We start from the raw sequence: 19,655 nt of genomic DNA, 5'->3' as shown, positions 1-19,655 counted from the left end.
CAGCTTGAGCGACACAGTGAAATGCTGTCTTAACTTTTAAAAATAAATAAATAATAAATAATTTTAAAAGTTAAAAAATTGTTCCCTACACAGCATCCTAATGTCCCTATCAATGCTAGAGATCATTGCCAATATTCTTATAGCAATTTGCAACCAGGGCTTCTCAACCTCAGTCCTATTGATTTGGAAGCCAGTTAAGTTAAGTCTTTGTTTTGAGTTGTTTATCAGCATCCCTGGCCTATTCACCTAGGCATGAAAATCAAAAATGTCTATTGACACTGCCAAATGTCCCCTGGTCTGAAATCTCCCCAAGTTGAAGAGCACTTTACTAGACTCTCTCTATGCATATTGCTACATCTGCATATCAAAATACACATATATGGTAACTTAGGCTGTTTTCACAGTTTTTTTTCATTCTTAAATTCATTCTTCCAAAAATATACTTTATTTTTGAAAACAATAAAACAAAAGCTTCAACTATGAACTGACAAAATAGAGGTGTGTTGGTACCGGTGGACCAATTCTTAACATGGACATTTTTAAATGCTGTTTTCTGTATTACATCAAAATGATTTGCAGTAAGAAATTGGAAGGGGGCGCAAAGGAGAGTGCAAAGCATGTACTGAGATCTTTCTCCAGGTGTGCGATAGAATGCTGATTCTGCATGATAAAATGTGCTCTGCAACACTGGCCTTCAAGGTGTGCTAGAGCAAGTGTACCCCAAGGAACCTGTGAAAATCGGTTTTTTATTATTCTCAACAGAAAAAGTGGTATCCAGTTAAACACAAAGTAAAACTTCATAGTAAGATCTGCTGTAAAGCTACTTGCTATAGCCCATAGATTCAGTTTGTTCAACAACCTCCCTCATTGACAGACAAAGTCAGCAAATATGACTTAGGACAAAAATATTTTCTATCAACCTCCACTTGAAAAGACCACAGCTTTAATGATTTTACAATCCTTAAGCTTAATCCTTGGTCAGTACAGATTTCCAAATCAAGATCAAGTCATGAGCTCTTCACAATAGCTACACTATACTAAGATGCTAAACATTTTCTTTCGAGTATGTCTTCCTATGAGGGAAATAAAATAGTAGGAAGTCTTCCTCTTCGACTGTGAGGGGATTTATGAAAAGCCTTCTAATCTACAAGTGTTATTCTGCAAAACTAAAATACATTATAAAGCCAAACAGGTAAATTAACAACAAAACCAAACTGATCTCAACAAAGTCTTGTTTCCAAAGTAAAATCTATTAAGAACAAGTAATATACAAGCACAGTAAATTACAAGAAATGAGGATCACAGTTAGTTACAAATGCAAAGTAGTATCTAGCATCCCAAGCTTTTGGGTATAATTATTAAAATCAAATTAACAAGTTAGTTCAAATATTATGTACAATTTTGATAAGCTGGTCATGTGTTATTTGAATACACACCATATGTGGTAAACCTAAAAGTATATTACCTTTTCTCCTCCTTTAATATTTGTAGATACATGCCAATATGGGAAAAAAATGTATTTCCATTTATGTACTTATAACAGAGAATAACAAAATTTCTACTGTGTATATTTCACACTGTTAAAAAAAAAGTTGGCCGGGCGCAGTGTCTCATGCCTGTAATCCCAGCACTTTGGGAGGCCGAGGCGGGCAGATCACAAGGTCAGGAGTTAGAGACCAGCCTGGCCAACATAGTGCAACACTGTCTCTACTAAAAATACAAAAATTAGCAGGGCACGGTGGCACACGCCTATAATACTAGCTACACTGGAGGCTGAGGCAGGAGAATCCCTTGAACCCGGGAGGCAGAGGTTATGGTGAGCTGAGATTGTGCCACTGCACTCCAGCCTGGGCAACATAGTGAGACTCCATGTCAATTAATTAATTAATTAATTAAAGGCCAGGCGCAGTGGCGCATGCCTGTAATCCCAGCACTTTGGGAGACCAAGACAGGCGGATCACGAGATCAAGAGATTGAGACCATCCTGGCCAACACGATGAACCCTGTCTCTACTAAAAATACAAAAATTAGCAGGGCACGGTGGCACACGCCTATAATACTAGCTACACTGGAGGCTGAGGCAGGAGAATCCCTTGAACCCGGGAGGCAGAGGTTATGGTGAGCTGAGATTGTGCCACTGCACTCCAGCCTGGGCAACATAGTGAGACTCCATGTCAATTAATTAATTAATTAATTAAAGGCCAGGCGCAGTGGCGCATGCCTGTAATCCCAGCACTTTGGGAGACCAAGACAGGCGGATCACGAGATCAAGAGATTGAGACCATCCTGGCCAACACGATGAACCCTGTCTCTACTAAAAATACAAAAATTAGCTGGGCATGATAGTGTGCACCTGTAGTCAGTCCCAGCTACTCGGGAGGCTGAGGCAGGAGAATTGCTTGAACCTGGAAGGTGGACGTTGCAGTGAGCCGTGCAACTACACTCCAGCCTGGTGACAGAGTGAGACTCTGTCTCAAAAACAAAAAAGACAAGAAAAATTTAAGGTATATTTTCCTTTAAGAAAGAAAAAAATTGCCAGAAGTTTAATTTATAGAAGTTTAATATCGACTTATTTATAAAAATGAAAACAAAAAGTTTTAAAACAGATCCCGGACAATTATTCTGTGGTCTCCCTACTGATCAGGAACTAAAGAAGGCACTTAAGGAAGGGATGCTGGGTCAAAAACAAAGCCTAACTCACAGGATGTATGTTGCTCTAAAAATCTGATTTGCAGGAAAACTAGTTGCTTGTCCTAGGTTTAAGCTAATTACAAAATCTGTTTTCTTAGTGGTCCAGATATTTTGCCAATTTTTCCATCTCAACAGAACTTCTGTTGATTTCCACATTCATTACAGTCAACAAACGTTGTCATTGGTTCACCGGCACTGCCAGCTTGTACCTGTGTGGCAGTGCAATTCTTCTTTCTACATTTGCCACATGTGAGCGAATCAGGCTGGGTTCCACCTGTCTTGGCCATCTGATGCTCTCTGATGGCTTCATGCCTCAAGTTTTTGTTCATTTGAGCTCATCACTAGCCATTTCTTCTGCCGCCATTCTAGCAAGTAAGGCAGGAGGAATATTCCCACACGGTACCTTTTTCCTTAAATTTTGATTCTTTGCATCTGTAAGATTTGATACCTTACTTTGGACTCTATTTTTGTACTTCATGTCTGTGTTCCCTCTTTCTGGATCTATAGCTTCCTCAATTCGAGATCCTAATTCTTCCTCATCAGCTCCCATTTCTTTTTTTTTTTTTTTTTTTTTTTTGAGGCGGAGTCTCGCTCTGTCGCCCAGGCTGGAGTGCAGTGGCGCAATCTCGGCTCACTGCAAGCTCCGCCTCCCGGGTTCACGCCATTCTCCTGCCTCAGCCTCCCCAGTAGCTGGGACTACAGGCGCCCGCCATCTCGCCCGGCTAGTTTTTTTTTTTTTTTTTTGTATTTTTAGTAGAGACGGGGTTTCACCATGTTAGCCAGGATGGTCTCGATCTCCTGACCTCGTGATCCGCCCGTCTCGGCCTCCCAAAGTGCTGGGATTACAGGCTTGAGCCACCGCGCCCGGCCCAGCTCCCATTTCAATACAGTCATCTCCTGTTCGAAGAGCTGCAGCAAGCATCTCCCTGTTCTTTATCCGCACAGAATCAGAAGCGCTTCGTGCCGAGGAACAGATGAAACAAGTGTCTCAAGCATTTGTCTCATCCTTTCTGCTGCTGACATTGCCGCTGGAGCTACTTTCTTTTGCTCTTCTGCCATATCATGGCAGGTTCTATTTACTTTTCGTCGGGGTCTTTCTCGGTGGACGGCCCATCTGGTAACTTTTTCCAGGATTTGACGAGAGACTTGGCTAAAGATGCAGCTTCTTCATCGGCACTCTGCTTGAGACTAACGTTAAGTAACATTCCAGTTCCTGTGGACCGCAGTAATTCCAGAATATTCTGAAGCTCGGTGAACAAACCCAGTGCTCCGGCCGTGTTCTCCTGCACCTTCTCGTCCGTCTTGCTGGCTCTGTGGGCCGCCTCATCCTCCGTGGCTCCGGCGGGTCTCCTCCGTGCCTAGCCCGCTGGCGAGGGGAAGTGCGCGAAGCTGCGCAGAGAAGAGGACGGAAGCAGCCCCCGGGCGGCAAGACCCGGCACCGCAGGCCGCGCCGAGTCCTCCTCCTAGACCAGTTCCACGCGGCTCCTCCTCCCCAGGAAGCACCAGCCCAGCTCCACACCTTCCCAACTTCATTCAAGTCTGACTGACAAATAAAAATTACATATATTTAGGATACGCACCATGATTTTTTGTTTTATTGGGTTTTATACAAATAAGAAAACTTCAGAGAAACAGTTCAGAGAAATACTGCATTTTGAATGCCTAACTTTTCTCTCAATGCTCTTTCAACATTGCTTTTCTTTTTTGTTTTTTGTTTTTTTTTTTTTTTTTGAGACGGAGTCTCGCTCTGTCGCCCGGGCTGGAGTGCAGTGGCCGGATCTCAGCTCACTGCAAGCTCCGCCTCCCGGGTTCACGCCATTCTCCTGCCTCAGTCTCCCGAGTAGCTGGGATTACAGATGTGTACCACCATACCCGGCTAATTTTGTATTTTTAGTAGAGATGGGGTTTCTCCATGTTGGTCAGGCTGGTCACGAACTCCCGACCTCAGGTGATCCACCCGCCTTGGCCTCCCAAAGTCCTGGGATTACAGGCATGAGCCACTGCGCCCAGCCCTGAAGTGCTAAATAATTAAACAGACCTTACACATGCTGAGACTCTATTACAGCACATAAAAACTGTGTACCAAAAAGTAAGGTTCACGATCTGTACTGCTATGATTTCCTATACTAAAGAGAGAGAAACAAGCAGACTCTGTGTTTATGCTGGATCATCATGAGTTCTGATCAGGTTTAGGTCTTTTTCTTTTTTTTTTTTTTTTTGAGACAGAGTCTCGCTCTGTCGCCCAGGCTGGAGTGCAGTGGCCGGATCTCAGCTCACTGCAAGCTCCGCCTCCCGGGTTCACGCCATTCTCCTGCCTCAGCCTCCCGAGTAGCTGGGACTACAGGCGCCCGCCACCTCGCCCGGCTAGTTTTTTTTATTTTTTAGTAGAGACGGGGTTTCCCCGTGTTAGCCAGGATGGTCTCGATCTCCTGACCTCGTGATCCGCCCGTCTCGGCCTCCTAAAGTGCTGGGATTACAGGCGTGAGCCACCGCGCCCAGCATTCTTTTTTAATTAATATTATTTTTGATTGACAAATCATAAACATTTATGGGGTACAATGTGATATATGTATATACACACACACAAAAAAAATGGGATGATTAAATCTAGCTAATTAACCTATCCATCACCTCACTTCTTTTGTTTTCCACAGAACCATCAAGTCCAAATCTTTTCTTTTTTTTTTTTTTTGAGACAGAGTCTGGCGCTGCTGCCCGGGCTGGAATGCAGAGCCACAGTCTCGGGTCACTGCAGCTCTGACCTCCCAGGCTCAAGTGATCCTCCCACCTCAGCCTCCTGAGTAACTAGGACTACAGACTGGTACCACAACATCCAGCTAATTTTATTATTTTTTGTTTGTTTGTTTGTTTGTTTGTTTGTAGAGATAGGAATCCCCTGTGTTGCCCAGGCTGGTCTCAAACCCTTGGGCTTTAGTGATCCTCCCACCTTGGCCTCCCAGAGTGCTAGGATTACAGGGGCGAGCCACTATGCCTGGCCTCTTCTTTTTTAATGCAGGCGTTTCTTGCTCTAAATTTCCTTCTTAGAACTGCTTTTGCTGCATCCCATAAGTTTTGGTATGTTTTGTTTCCATTTTTCTTTGTCTCAAAATGTTTCATTTTCCCCTTTGATTTCTTCTTTTACCCATTGATTGGTTAGAAGCGTGTTGTTTAATTTCCATGTATCTGTGAACTTTCCCGTTTTTCTCCTGTTATTGATTTCTAGTTTAATACCATTGTGGTCCCAAAAGATGCTTGATGTGATCTATATCTTCTCAAATTTATTAAGATTTGCTTTGTGGCCCAACATTTGCTCTGTCCTGGAGAATGTTCCATGTGTTATTGAGAAGATGTGCATTCAGTTGCTGTTGGATGGAATGTTCTATTTATGTCTGTTAAGTCCATTTGGTCTAAAGTTTAGTTCAAGTCTAATGTTTTCTTACTGTTCTCCTGTCTGAATGATCTATCCATCGTTGAAAGTGGAGTATTGAAGTCTCTTGCTATTATTGTATTGCTGTCTATTCCTCCCTTTAGATCTGTAAATGTTTGCCTTATATATTTAAGTGTACCTGATGTTGGGTGCATATTATTTAAAATTGTTCTATCCTCTTTATGAATTGACTCCTCTATCATTATATAATAACCCATCTTTGTCTTGTTGAGTTTTTGACTTAAAGCCTATTTTGTCTAACATAACTAGCCTTGTGCTCTTTGCTTTCCATTTGCATGGAATATCTTTTTTCATCCCTTCCCTTTCAGTCTGTGTGTAGCTTTAAAGGTGAAATGAGTCTCCTATAGCAACATATAGTTGGGTCTTGTTTTTTCTTTCTTTTTTTTTTTTTTGAGACTCAGTCTCACTCTGTCTCCCAGACTAGAGTGCAGTGGCGTAATCTCAACTTACCACAACTCTGCCTCCAGGTTCAAGCAATTCTCCTGTCTCAGCTTCCCTAGTAGCTGCAACTACAGGCATTCACCACCACGCCCTGCTAATTTTTGTATTTTTAGTAGAGACGGGGTTTCACCATGTTGGCCAGGCTGGTCTTCAACTCCCAGCCTCAAGTAATCCACCCACATCTACCTCCCAAAGTGCTGGGATTACGCATGTGAGCCATCAGGCCTGGCCTTGTTTTTGTATTTTTTTTAAATCCATGTAGCCAACCTGTGTCTTTTGATCAGCAAATTTAGTCCATTTACATTTAAAGTAATTATTGATAGAGAAGGATTGATTATTGTATTTTGCTCATTGTTTTCTGGTTGCTTTGCAGCTCTTTTACTATTTTTTTCCTCTCTTGCTGTCTTTATTTGTGATGTGAGGATTTTCAGTAGTGGTATGCTTTGATTCCTTTCTCTTCATCTTAGTGTATCTGCTATAGGTTTTTGCTTGATGATTGCTATGAGGCATATTAAAACATCTTATAGTTATACTAGTCCATTTTAAGCTAAAAACAACTTAACTTTGATTCTGTATAAAAGCTCTGCACACACACGTACACATTCTGTTTTTGATGTCACACTTCACATCTTTCATGTTGTGTATCACTTAATGAGTTATTGTAAAGTTGCTTTTAATACTTATGACTATATGTTTACCTTTATCCATGAATTTTATACTTTTATATGTTTTCATATGATTAATTATCAGTCTTTCATTTTCAGTTTGAAGAACTCCTTTTAGTATTTCTTGTAAGGCAGTCTAGTGGTGATGGACTCCCTCCCTCTGTTTGTGTGAAGAAGTCTTTATCCCTCCCTAATTTATGAAGGAGAGTTTGCCAAATAAAGTACTAATATTTTGTTTTTTTAATAGGATTATACCATAAACATTGTTCTGAAGTTTGTTTTTTGTACTTACAGTTATCCTGCACACCTTTTCATTACACACAGATACAACTATACACAGAGATACAATTCATCCTGCTTAACCATCACATGTAACCATAATTTTAAAATCTCCTTATTGATAAACTTATAGATTCTTTTCAGTTTTTTTATATTATAAACTACGCTACAAGAAAAATCTTTGAATAGGTGAAGTATGTAATATTCATGCTTGTGTGACTACTTTGTAGAATATAAGTGGATTCATTGAGGCAAACAGTATGTACATTTTTACAAAGCATAAATATTCTCAATTTTTTGGTCAAAAAAGTAACTCAATTTACCAGTAAATGGGTAAATTTACTCATTTACCCCCTTCTCCACACTCACACCAACCCTAAATACTATTTAATCTATTTAATTTTATAAAACTTAGAGGTTAAAAATAACAAGTTATCTTACTTTAATTTGCATCTTTTGCATTTGAGAGAAGCTGAGCATCTTCTCCTGGAATCTTGTCTCCTTTTGCTCTCACTCTGAGAAAAATAGTGGTCATAAGGTGGAATCCCTGGAGGAAGTGTGGCTTCCCCTCCTAACACCCTGACTTCATCAAAGTTTCATCACATCAGAGGAGGAACAAAGAGATAACAGTGTCATCTAAGACAAAGGTGGAAAATTGAAATGCTGGAGGGCCCTATAGGAAAATACAAATGTTCAAGCAAATCTGTAGATAGCATAGAGAACTTCGGCAACTGGAGAGAGCATATCTTATCAAAAGGAATTCACAGCTGGGTGTGGTGGCTCACATCTGTAATCCCAGCACTTTGAGAAGCCGAGGTAGGCAAATTACTTGAGCCCAGGAGTTCCAGACCAGCCCAGGCAAAATGGCAAAACCCCATTTCTACAAAAATATAAAAATTAGCCAAGCATGGTAGCATACACCTGTAGTCCCAGCTCCTCAAGCTGAGGTAGAAGGATCACTGGGGCCCAGGTGGTCAAGGCTGCAGTGAACTGAGATCACACCACTGCACTCCATCCTGGGTGACAGAGTAAGACCCTGTCTCAAAAAAATAAAAAAATTTTAAAAAAAGAATTCATGTTTTAAAAATTGTTCATGGTTGGGCATGGTTGCTCACGCCCGTAATCCCAGCACTTTGGGAGGCCTACGCAGGTGAACCACGAGGTCAGGAGATCAAGACCAGCCTGACCAACACGGTGAAATCCTGTCTCTACTAAAAATATAAAAATTAGCTGAGCACGGTGGCACACACCTGTAATCCCAGCAACTCAGGAGGCTGAGGCAGGAGAATTGCCTCAAAAAAAAAAAAAATTGTTCATGATTGTGTAGACTGAGTATCAGAGGTCAGTGGGTCAAATCTGCACAACTTGCATCAATTTGCAAAATGTACTGGATTTTGGATTCTGTAGCAAAGGAAAAATATTCTAATTTTCAATTAAAATTTTTGACTTTTAATTTTTAGAAAACATGTGAAATACATTTTCTTCATTACCTAAAAAGGGATACCAAGTAAGAACAAGCATGAATTTGCCCAGAAGGAAGTATTAGGAGTGTGCTAATTTTTATATTAACAATACCGATACTGAAACATATACATTCTGAGAATTCTTAAACCTTTCATTGGGTTGAACCATACAAAGTTGCGCTTTTGGAGGTCAAAAATTGTCAAATTTTCCATTAACCAAAAACTTACCTATTAAACCTACCTTCTCCATAGCCTATTTATTTATTTATTATTTATTTATTTATTTATTTATTTTTTGAGATGGAGTTTCGCTCTGTCACCCAGACTGGAGTGCAGTGGCACAATCTCGGTTCACTCCACCTCCCGGGTTCATGCCATTCTCCTGCCTCAACCTCTCGAGTAGCTGGGACTACAGGCGCCCGCCACCACGCCCGGCTAACTTTTTGCATTTTTAGTAGAGATGGGATTTCACCATGTTAGCCAGGATGTTCTCAATCTCCTAACTCATGATCCTCCCGTCTCGGCCTCCCTAAGTCCTGGGATTGCAGGCGTGAGCCACTGTGCCCGGCCTCCATAGCCTGTTTATTTTAAGATGTCCGTGCCTTTCCACAGGAAGGTGGGAACAATACCATTGAAGTGTTAAGACTCACATGAATTCGTTTATTTGTTTTATGATCTGATTCAGGCTCTTGCTCCATCTGTTTGTTGAGTTGATTGCCAACCAGTGTGGGAGTTTGGGCGCCAGTTTTGGGAGAAGCCTGAATCAAAGCAAACAGCTATATCTCTTACACGAAATGTCTGCCTACAGGGTTTATTGGAAAAAAAAAAAAATTCTACTCTTCAGAGAAGACTTTTCAGCTGTGAATAGAAATGAGTAGGCCCTGGCAGGTAAAGTATTCCATGCTGCTCTGAGGTATGAAACATTACCTGTTTGGTGAAGCAACATTACATAACTGCTGAACCTGGAACTCTCCAACCAAGTGATTCATCAGTTTTATGGGGTCACTTGTCAACATCATTATTTTGTCACCACCAATTAGCATTTGCAGAGTACCCACACAGAGATGACACTGGATTTGATGCTTGACTGAACACAAGGAAGACAGAGAGGACAGCTGATAAAGTAAACTGTTGGAACTCTACATGTGAATATGAAACACAGCACAGGCACACCTGTAAATCCTGCCTGCCTGAGCCACACATGGTGGAATAAACTCATAGAAACTCACCATGGAGCTTCACAATGGTTCTTTGTGTTGCAACAGAGGATGAAGCAGGTGCTCTTCCACACAGAAGATGTGAGAAAGGCTCCAGGTCCCCTTGGGAATCCCAGAATCAGACCCTAAAAATTTGGAAGGGCCTTTGTTGAACACCGAGTCAAACTTCCCAGAATCCTTTTACAGAACCCCTATCCAGCAAGTGACCAGCGAGGCTCTAAAGACATTGAGAATTTGCAGATTCTAGAGAAGACTTCATAAGTTCAGAGATGGGAATTTTGGAGCATTCTAGAAAGAAATTCCGAAATACAAACAAATTTGGAATTATCATAGGAAGGCTATCATGCAATTGTTTTCCAGTTAATAGCTCTTAATAAGAGATCTAAGGTGGCCATTGGAGTTGAACCAAGACAATTTTCTTCCATTGTTGCCATTCTAATTTCAGAGTTCCTTGCTGTTTTATTCCTCCTCAGTTCCATTTTGGACTAGATAGAGATAGAATAGAAAGAAAAACTGAGCCACAAATTCCATTTTTCCCTGCTTAAAGGGTAAACTCCTGCCTGAGAAGCACACTCAAGTTTTCCAGAAGATTCCAACAGGAGAGTCCCAGTTTATAAGCAGGTTGTGTGTCTTCAGTGTGTGGTCAGTCAGCTGTGTGGAAAACAAGATGTATTTTCCCCCCGAGACTGTGCACTTAGTGGTTGGGTACTGAGGCTGGTACATGACAGCCTGCTTAACTGGGCACGTACCTGAAGGGTGGTGCCCCATCAATAACACACAATGCAGCCTAGCCCTTGTGGGCCACAGTATTTCCCTAGGTAGCCAGGCACACACCTGTCCCAGTGTAGTAGGATCAAGGCCTCCCTCCCTCCCTGCTGCCCATTGCAGAGCATTGAGGGATGATGGGCTCTTCTCAGCACCATGTCCTAACGGTGCAGGCTGGGAAAGGAGAGAAATGGGGTTGGAGGGTTCAGTTAGCCTCTGATGGTGAGTGGGGCTGGAGTAATTTTGTCTGTCCAAACAGCTTTCCCATTCCTCCAGCCTCGCAGATGTGTCTGGCATTCTTTTTTGCTAAGGATTTGAAAGTAGCCTTGGTGGAGAATGCCCAGCCCTGTGAGGTTTTCTGAGTGTTTGTAGCTAGTAAGGAAACAGAATGTAATGAGATGGAGAGCCTCTCCTGCCCATTTGGCCATGTGGGGTGTCTGGTCCCAGGACCAGGTGCACAGACTCAGGGACAATGACAAAGGCCAGAGTCTATAACTCTGCAGCTGGGGAAGCCGCTTAGGAGCAGGGGTAGAAGCTGGTGCTCTGTCCTCCCCTTTGCCCTCCAGGGACCCAGCCTCTGTCCGCCTGGGCACTGGTGAGAATCGGGCCAGTGTGGGTGGGCCAGGTTGTGCTCCTCTGTGGCAGCCTGGGCAGTGGAAGGGAGCAAGCACCTCCAGGTGGCAGAGGTGGTAGAGAGAGAACAAAGAATGGCGTCTCCAGTCATTGGTGGTGCCAAGTGGGGAATTTGGTAGGACAAGATGCACTCAAGAAGCTTTAGGAAAAATAAAATCAACTTTCATATTACTCATTGCCTTTCAAAAAATATGCTTCTATACATCTCCAATGAAAAAAATCAATGACCCAATAAAAAATGGGTAAAGAATATAAACTGTCTATTTCAGAAGATATACAAACATCCAATGCAAAATTAGAACAAAATGCATTAATGATCAAACATGAGTCTCAGAAGCACTGTGCTAAGTGAAGGAAGCAAAAAAAATACATACATCTATTCTATGAGATTCTAATAAAGGCAAAACCATAGGGACAGAGCTCATCAGTGTCCGACAGGGGCCAGGCTTGCGGGGGAGACTCATGTTCTAAATCATGATTGTGATGGTGGTGGTGGTGACACAATTGTAAGCATTTTGCATTTTGTATATATGTATTCAAAACTCATCAACATGTATACTTAAATATGGGGAGTTTCATTGTATGTTAACTATACCTCAATAAAGCTGACAATAAAAAAAGATTTTAAAGCCAAATCATGAATATTAAGCAAACATATAGTTTAACCTTGTTAGCTCTATTAAAAAAAAAAAAAAAAAAGGTCCTTTTTAGGTCTAAAAAAAGATCCAACTCCTACCTTTTATATTTTATAAATAAGAAAATAAGAGATTATTAATATTATTATTATATTAAATATCACACAGCCTGCTAAAGGTCAAGCCACATTCCAGCACTCAGACCTGTGTTTTTTCAGTCTCGTCCTTCTTTCTGTTTCTTTTCTTCCTTTTCTTTCTTTCTCTTTCCTTTTCTTTCTCTTTCTCTCTCCTTCCTTCCTTCCATCCTTCCTTCCTTCCTTCCTCCCACCCTCCCTCTCTCTTTCTTTCTTTCTCTCATTCATTCTCTTTCTTTCTTTCTCTCCGGAGAACCTGGACCATGATGCACGGTCTGATGCCAGCTTCAGTCTGGATCTGCAGAGTCCTTCCTGCAGCGACCACCACAACTCGTTCTTCAGATGGGACTCACCCAGGTGCAGCATGCAACAAGAGATCTTTTCAGTCTTTCTATTTTGTCATCCTCCCCAGCACATTGAAACTGTAAACTGTGTTCTCACACAATCCAGAGGCACTGTAAAATACCTTGCAGATATATAGTAATTTAGATTTAACACATCCCCATTGTGCTCAAAGAGGCAGAGCCAGTGGGAGATACACATGACAAGATTTATTGCAGGGAATAGGCTTATGTAATTGTGGGGCCTGGCCAGGCAAGTGTAAAATCTGTAGGGCAGGTTCTCAGGAAAACCATGCTGGGGCTGTCCAGCACAGCCAAGCCCATGAGTGCAATTTCTTCTTCCCCAGGGAAGCATCGCCCGGCTCATTATTGTATTTTCAGTAGAGACATGGGGTTTCTCCATGTTGGCCAGGCTGGTCTCAAGCTCCTGACCTCAGGTGATCCACCTGCCTCGGCCTCCCAAAGTGTTGGAATTACAGGCATGAGCCACCACGCCTGGCCCAGATATTAGTTTTATAATAATATTTTTAAACATCTGTAAAAACACATGCACAAAGATATTCATTGCAGTTTTTTTTGTAAGTGAAAAAAATCTAAATGTCCATCAACAGGAGAAAAAGAGATTGTTAAATGAATTATGATGTGGTCTAACAGTAGAATGCTCTATATGTATCGACAAAGAAAGATGTCCATGGTATAATATTACATCTAAAATAGAAGATCTAAATAGACGATCTGTTAGATCTATTAAATCTAAATAGACGATCTGTTAGATCTATTAGATCTAAATAGAAGAGTGTGTGTTATTTGATGCCTTTTATGATGTTAGACATTTTTCTGCTACCTTTGGTGGTGGGCAGCAGATGGGTCCTTTACCCATCTGTTCAAATGGATGCTTTGTCTCCGAGGAGGACCTCTAAGGTGGTGAGGGTGTTCGGGTTGAAACTTCAAGGCTGCAGACCTCCAACAGCTGCCCCATCCGCACCATGACCTGTTCTCCCTGGAGTGGGAACCTCAGCCATTATTTGGAAATCACCAACAGGAGTCGCTGTACAGGAGCCTAGGGTTCCACGGTGCAGTGATGCAACTCCTTGAAAATGGAGACCAGACACCAGGTCACAATAGGGTGAGCTAGAGCAGAGCTACCCAACGAATGGTTAGAGCTGAAAACCTGAATTGGCAAGGCACGTTACATTCATGATGAAAAGTGCCAGGATGGCCAAGTGCAGTGGCTCATGCCTGTAATCACGGCACCTTGGGAGGCCGAGGTGAGCGGATCACTTGAGGTCAGGAGTTCAAGACCAGCCTGGCCAACATGGTAAAACCCCATCTCAACTAAAGTCCAAACATTAGCCAGGTGTGGTGGTGCATGCCTGTAGTCCCAGCTACTCGGGAGGCTGAGACAGGAGAATCGCTTGAACCTGGGAGGCAGAGGTTGCAGTGAGCTAAGACTGTGCTGCTGCACTCCAGCCTGGGCAACAGGGCAAGACTCTGTCTCAAAAAAAAAAAAAAAAAAGGCGCCAGTAGCCTTGGTCAGAATGTCTTCTGAGACAACGGGTAGCATGGTGTACTTTTACGTAACATCATTCAGGACTTCTCTTTTTCCTGATGAGATCGGGAGAAGAGTAGGTGGCCATACTTTCTGAGATTCCCTCCACCGAGGGGAGGAGATGGCTTCATGGACACCTCAAGACCCTCTACCTCACGCCTACTCCCTTTTCCAAAGTGGAATTGGGAGCATAGTTGACAATTCTATTATCCTTCTTAGAAGACTTCAAATTCACTTAAAGGTCCATGTGGAATCCTTGGAGCAGAGAGTTCTGTGACAATGAGTTTTAAAACAGACGAAAACTGGCAGAGGACCATCCCGAAGGGGCAGGAACTCCCATGATGTTATGGTTATTGAGGGTGTTTCCCTGAATCAAGTTCAACACCTCTCTAGTGCATGACAATAGTATGAGTATGGAAGAAACACACACACACTGAAAGTGCTCTTTCTGCTCTCTCAACAACAACCAACAAAGAAGACTTCTGTAGACCAAATGTGCAGGGATTTCACCCACCCGCAAGGAGGCAATCATTGCTGCAGTGGACACCAGCTGGGTGTCTTCCAATCCAATCCCGGCTTTATCTACCTGGAGATAGCCTCAAATCCCACAGGTTGAAGACTCAGTCCCACAACACTGTCCCCATTTCAGACACCAGTCCCAAGTCTAGTTCTCCAGAACTTCTGAACAACTGGGTTTGAGTAATTTGCTACAGCAGCTCACAGAACTCAAGGAAACACCTGTTTACATTTGCCCATTTATTATAAAGGATATTACAGTGGATACAGGTGAAGAAATGCAGAGGGCACGGTATGGGGTAAGGGGTGTGGCGTTTCCATGCCCTTCCTGTTCGAAAAGGACACCTCTTCGAACCCTGTCCTTTTGGGTTTTTATGAAAGTTTTATTAAGTAGACATGATTGATTAAACTATTGGCCACTGGAGACCAGTTTAGCCTTAGACTTCTCTCCCCTCTCCAGACATGGCTCAAAGTCCCAATCCTAACCCTGCCTTGGCCTTTCTGGTGACCAGCTCCCATCCTGAAGCTACCTAGTGGCTACCAGACACCAGTCAAGTCATTTGCATACAAAACCCCAACATTTTGGTGTTTCTAAGGATTTCAGGAGTTGTAAGTCAGGAATCGGGTTGAAGACCAATCACAGTCCACCCCTGGTCTTTGAACCAGGGTCTCTCACAACCAAAGGACATATAACTCAAAAGATATTGTTACATTAGTGGAATCAGGCCGGGCGCGGTGGCTCAAGCCTGTCATCCCAGCACTTTGGGAGGCCGAGACAGGCGGATCACGAGGTCAGGAGATCGAGACCATCCTGGCTAACACGATGAAACCCCGTCTCTACTAAAAAAAATACAAAAAACTAGCCGGGCGAGGTGGCGGCGCCTGTAGTCCCAGCTACTCGGGAGGCTGAGGCAGGAGAATGGCGGGAACCCGGGAGGCGGAGCTTGCAGTGAGCTGAGATCCGGCCACTGCACTCCAGCCCGGGCGACAGAGCGAGACTCCGTCTCAAAAAAAAAAAAAAAAAAAAATACATTAGTGGAATCCAATTCAGTCCTTAATACTTAGTCCAGTCCATCAGATTATATGAATGTCTGCCAGGGCAAGGCCACTCAGGTTCGCAGGCTTCCAGTCCATCTTGCCAGGTTCCAGAAGCGAGTGGTCTCCGCACACACATCTTTCACCCTTTCAGGCACCTGGGATCATTGAGCTAAGAGACAGTACAGTCTCTTGCTCCGAGCTTCTTTCAAGGTGTTCGAGTAACATTGGATTTCCCTCGATTTATAACCCATTTATTCATTTCTTTACACTCAGCTACCATTCCTCTCTCTCCATTAATATCCAAACTTTTCTACCTTTGGAAGGGAAATTAAAATTGCCTCTGTCTGTACTCCCCTCACTTTGGGACGCCGAGGCAGGCAGATCTCTTGAGCCTAGGAATTTGAGACCAACCTGGGCAACGCAGGGAGACTTCATCTCTTCAAAACACACGAAAATTATCCACGCATGGTGGCATGCAGCTGTGGTCCCAGCTATTAGGGAGGCTGAAGTGGGAGGATCACTTGTTCCCAAGAGGTCAAGACTGCACTGAGCCATGACAGCCTGGGTGACAGAGTGAGACCCTGTCTCAAAATATATATATATATAATTTTATATTAAAAAAATGTATATAGGCTGGGCACGATGGTTCATGCCTGTAATCCCAGCACTTTGGGAGGCTGATGGTCTCAATCTCTTGTCCTCGTGACCCGCCTGTCTCAGCCTCCCAAAGTGCTGGGATTACAGGCATGAGCCACCGCGCCCAGCCAACTATTTTCTTTTCATCATGATGAAGCTTTTCTGGGTACTGGGTATTCACATGGAGAATCTGTCTCTCCAGGCACTCCAGCTTCTGCTCTCCTCCGTGTGGGCTCAGGTAATCTTACTGGTTCCCCTTTAGCATGTCCAATTAATATTGCTTTTAGGATGGTTTACATGCCTTCTGTTTTCCAGAAATAAGTAGGGATAATATTCCCCACTCACGTGCAATGTCTGTTCCTATAAAACATTTAAGTAAAGGAGACACAACTACTTTACATGAAGACTGTGTAAACGTTCCAACTTTCTTAATCCTATCAATGCTTACATTTTTATGCTCTAGTCTCAGGAACTTCTCTCTCCATCCCCAGACCACTTTCACCCTCTCTTATATAAGGCTTTTCATCTCCAGCAAGGGTCTGGCCAAGTGACTCTGGTCTCTGGTTACCTTGATTAGCCAGTCTAACTATTGCCCCAGGCAATTCCAGTTGGGATTTCTCATTGTAATCTTTAATCTTTCTGCCTTTTAAAATTCCTCCAAACTAGGGAAAATACAGAAAACTGATTTGGGATCCTTTAATATTGGGGAATGGGGACTGGACTCCCTTTGATCCATCCAACCTTCCATGGTATTAAGACCTTTGTTTCAACTCCATCAAGTTATTTATTCATTCTATTTTTAAATAACCATCTAAAGATTTCCACAGGCTGGGATGAGTCCCCTGACTCTCTCTTTTCCTTTTCCCCTTTGTTTCACCTTTATCAATTTTTTTAAACATTCACCTTATTTCTTAATAACATCTAAACATTTCCACTTCCTGGGATGAGCTTTTGACTCTCCCTTTTGCCTTTCCCCATTCTCTTGTTAATTACCGTAATGTTTTATTAGCATCCGTAAGCCCCGTGAGGGAAAGCTGTACATTACATAAGCCTTCTCTGACCATAGCTGGATTTTACAGCAATAAAGTTGCATAAGGTGCCCATGCAGAAGGGGTCCACAGCATTTACCATGCATTTAACCACAGCATTTACCATGACCTGGGTAACAGGCACATTCAGCAGGTGAATATTCATTCATCAGAAAACCAGTCCCACGTGGCTTACATATGAAGGATATCAGTTGCTTCGTCTGGGTTGCTCCACTTGACATTTATAGGGGGAGAGGAACAGTTTCCCTTCTCAGGGTAAACAGACCTTACAGTGGCTTTTTTCCAATCCACCAGGTTGGTTGTTCCCTCGGAAATAACCTCCTCTGTGTCTGCATCATGTATAGTCATCTGTGATGTTCAATAGTGAACTGTGGGTCCCTCATCGACCCAAACATGCTCTTGCACCCTGCAGCATACAAAACCAAAGACCCTGCTCCTGAGTCAGTGACTTCACAATCCGCTTTAGTAAAAGCTAACGATACTGGTCTCCAAAGTGAAACGATTCCTTCCACCACACCCTCTGGTTTCAACAGTTCCTTGGTCCTCCCCCCACATTGACTACTTTCTTGGTAATCATGGGTCTCAGAGGTATTTCTGTTGTCCCCGCATAATTTCCTCCTTTGTACGTAGCTTTGAGGCTTGTGGGCAAAGCTCAGACTCACTGAAATCTGAGCTTGGTCTAGCATCAAGCTCTGACCCAGCACTCTCTTTGATTTTCGTTTCAGCTGTCAGAAAAAGAAAAATATGAAAAAAAAAAAATTTTTGAGACAGGGCCTCACTTTGCTGTCCAGGCTGGAGTGCAGTGGCACTATCATGGCTCACTGCAGCCTCAACCTCCAGGACCCCACCTCAGCCTCTCAAGTAGCTGGGACCATAGGTGCATGCTGCCACACCTGGCTATTTTTTTTTTTTAATACTTTTTGTAGAGACAGAGTTTCACTACATTGCCCAGGCTGGTCTCAAACTCCCGGGCTCAAGCGATTCTCCCACCTCAGCCTTCCAAAGTGCTGGGATTATAGATGTGAGCCATTGCACCCAGCCCAGAAAAGAAATTGTTTAGGCAATTCAAGATGGCTGCAGGTTGGACATGCAGGCCATAGATGCTAGACCTGTGGGCTAAAGCTCAACCCTCCCCTGAAAGGCTGGAGTCTCAAATATTTCACCGGCAGGTATTGATGACAACATTGCCTGTCAGATGGAGCACAAAGGCAGGATAGAATCAATCACCCCTCTTCAGACCCTAAGATGCCTGCTGACTTCCTAAGTCTTTCAACCCATATACATTAACTGCTCATTTGCTTTATCTTAGGTACAAAGCCACTGAGCGCCAATCAGAATTGGAACAATGTCACCTTTGCTTTACTCCTCCCATCTTCTACATAACAGAACATGTAAATAGAATTGGAACAATGTCACCTTTGCCCCCTCCTCCCATCTTCTATATGACAGAACATGTAAATAGGGCATGGGACACATTCTCAGTTTGCACTGAGTTTCTGTTTTTTGGCTATTAGTCCTCAAACTTGGCTCAGGATAAAAATTAATTTCTTTAAGTTTACAAAGTGCCTGTTATTTCAACTTTTGGTCTACATAGCTAATACAGATAACAGTAACCAAGGGATTGAATATTGTGCTTTTTTCTTATCAGTTTGCATTTCCTTATGCATCCAGGGAACCAACTCCCTGAGAATTGGATCCATCTCTAAATTCCACCCGTGGCCAGATGTGGTGGCTCATGCCTGTAATCCCAGCACTTTGGGAGGCCAAAGTGAGAGAATTGTTTGAAGCCAAGAAGTCAGCTGCAGTGAACCATGGTGGCACCACTGCACTTCAGCCTGGGCGACAGAGCCAGAGCCAGAGATCTTGTCTTAAAAAAAAAATCCTGTTGACAGAGCAGGAGCACCATCATCTCGGACAAACACTGCCACTTTAAGTTCCAGCTCCCTTTTTAGCCTCGTGCATTTCAAGAAAATCACTTCTCTTCTAACAACAAGCAGCCAGAAAAAGACAAGAAAACACAGATAAGCTCAGGCACAGAGCGGGGAGTGGGGGAGTCTCTTGGGTAACTGCCAAACTTCACCCTCATACAATGGCCCCAGTAAAACAGTGCGTCTTAATAAGCACATTCCTTTCCTTTCAGGGACACTAAGATGGG

General features: G+C 43.0%; 1 pseudogene; it reads right to left on the bottom strand.

The window, feature by feature from the left end:
- Positions 1-2,644: 2,644 nt before the first annotated feature.
- LOC117099446 lies at positions 2,645-9,237 on the bottom strand (annotated as a pseudogene).
- Between the last annotated feature and the right edge of the window lie 10,418 nt (positions 9,238-19,655).

This window comes from Trachypithecus francoisi, unplaced genomic scaffold, assembly GCF_009764315.1.
Source record: "Trachypithecus francoisi isolate TF-2019V2 unplaced genomic scaffold, Tfra_2.0 Lachesis_group16, whole genome shotgun sequence".
NCBI classification, from domain to species: Eukaryota; Metazoa; Chordata; class Mammalia; order Primates; family Cercopithecidae; genus Trachypithecus; species Trachypithecus francoisi.
Note: the sequence above shows the minus strand (reverse complement) of the source record. Positions and strands in the feature narration are given on the sequence as shown.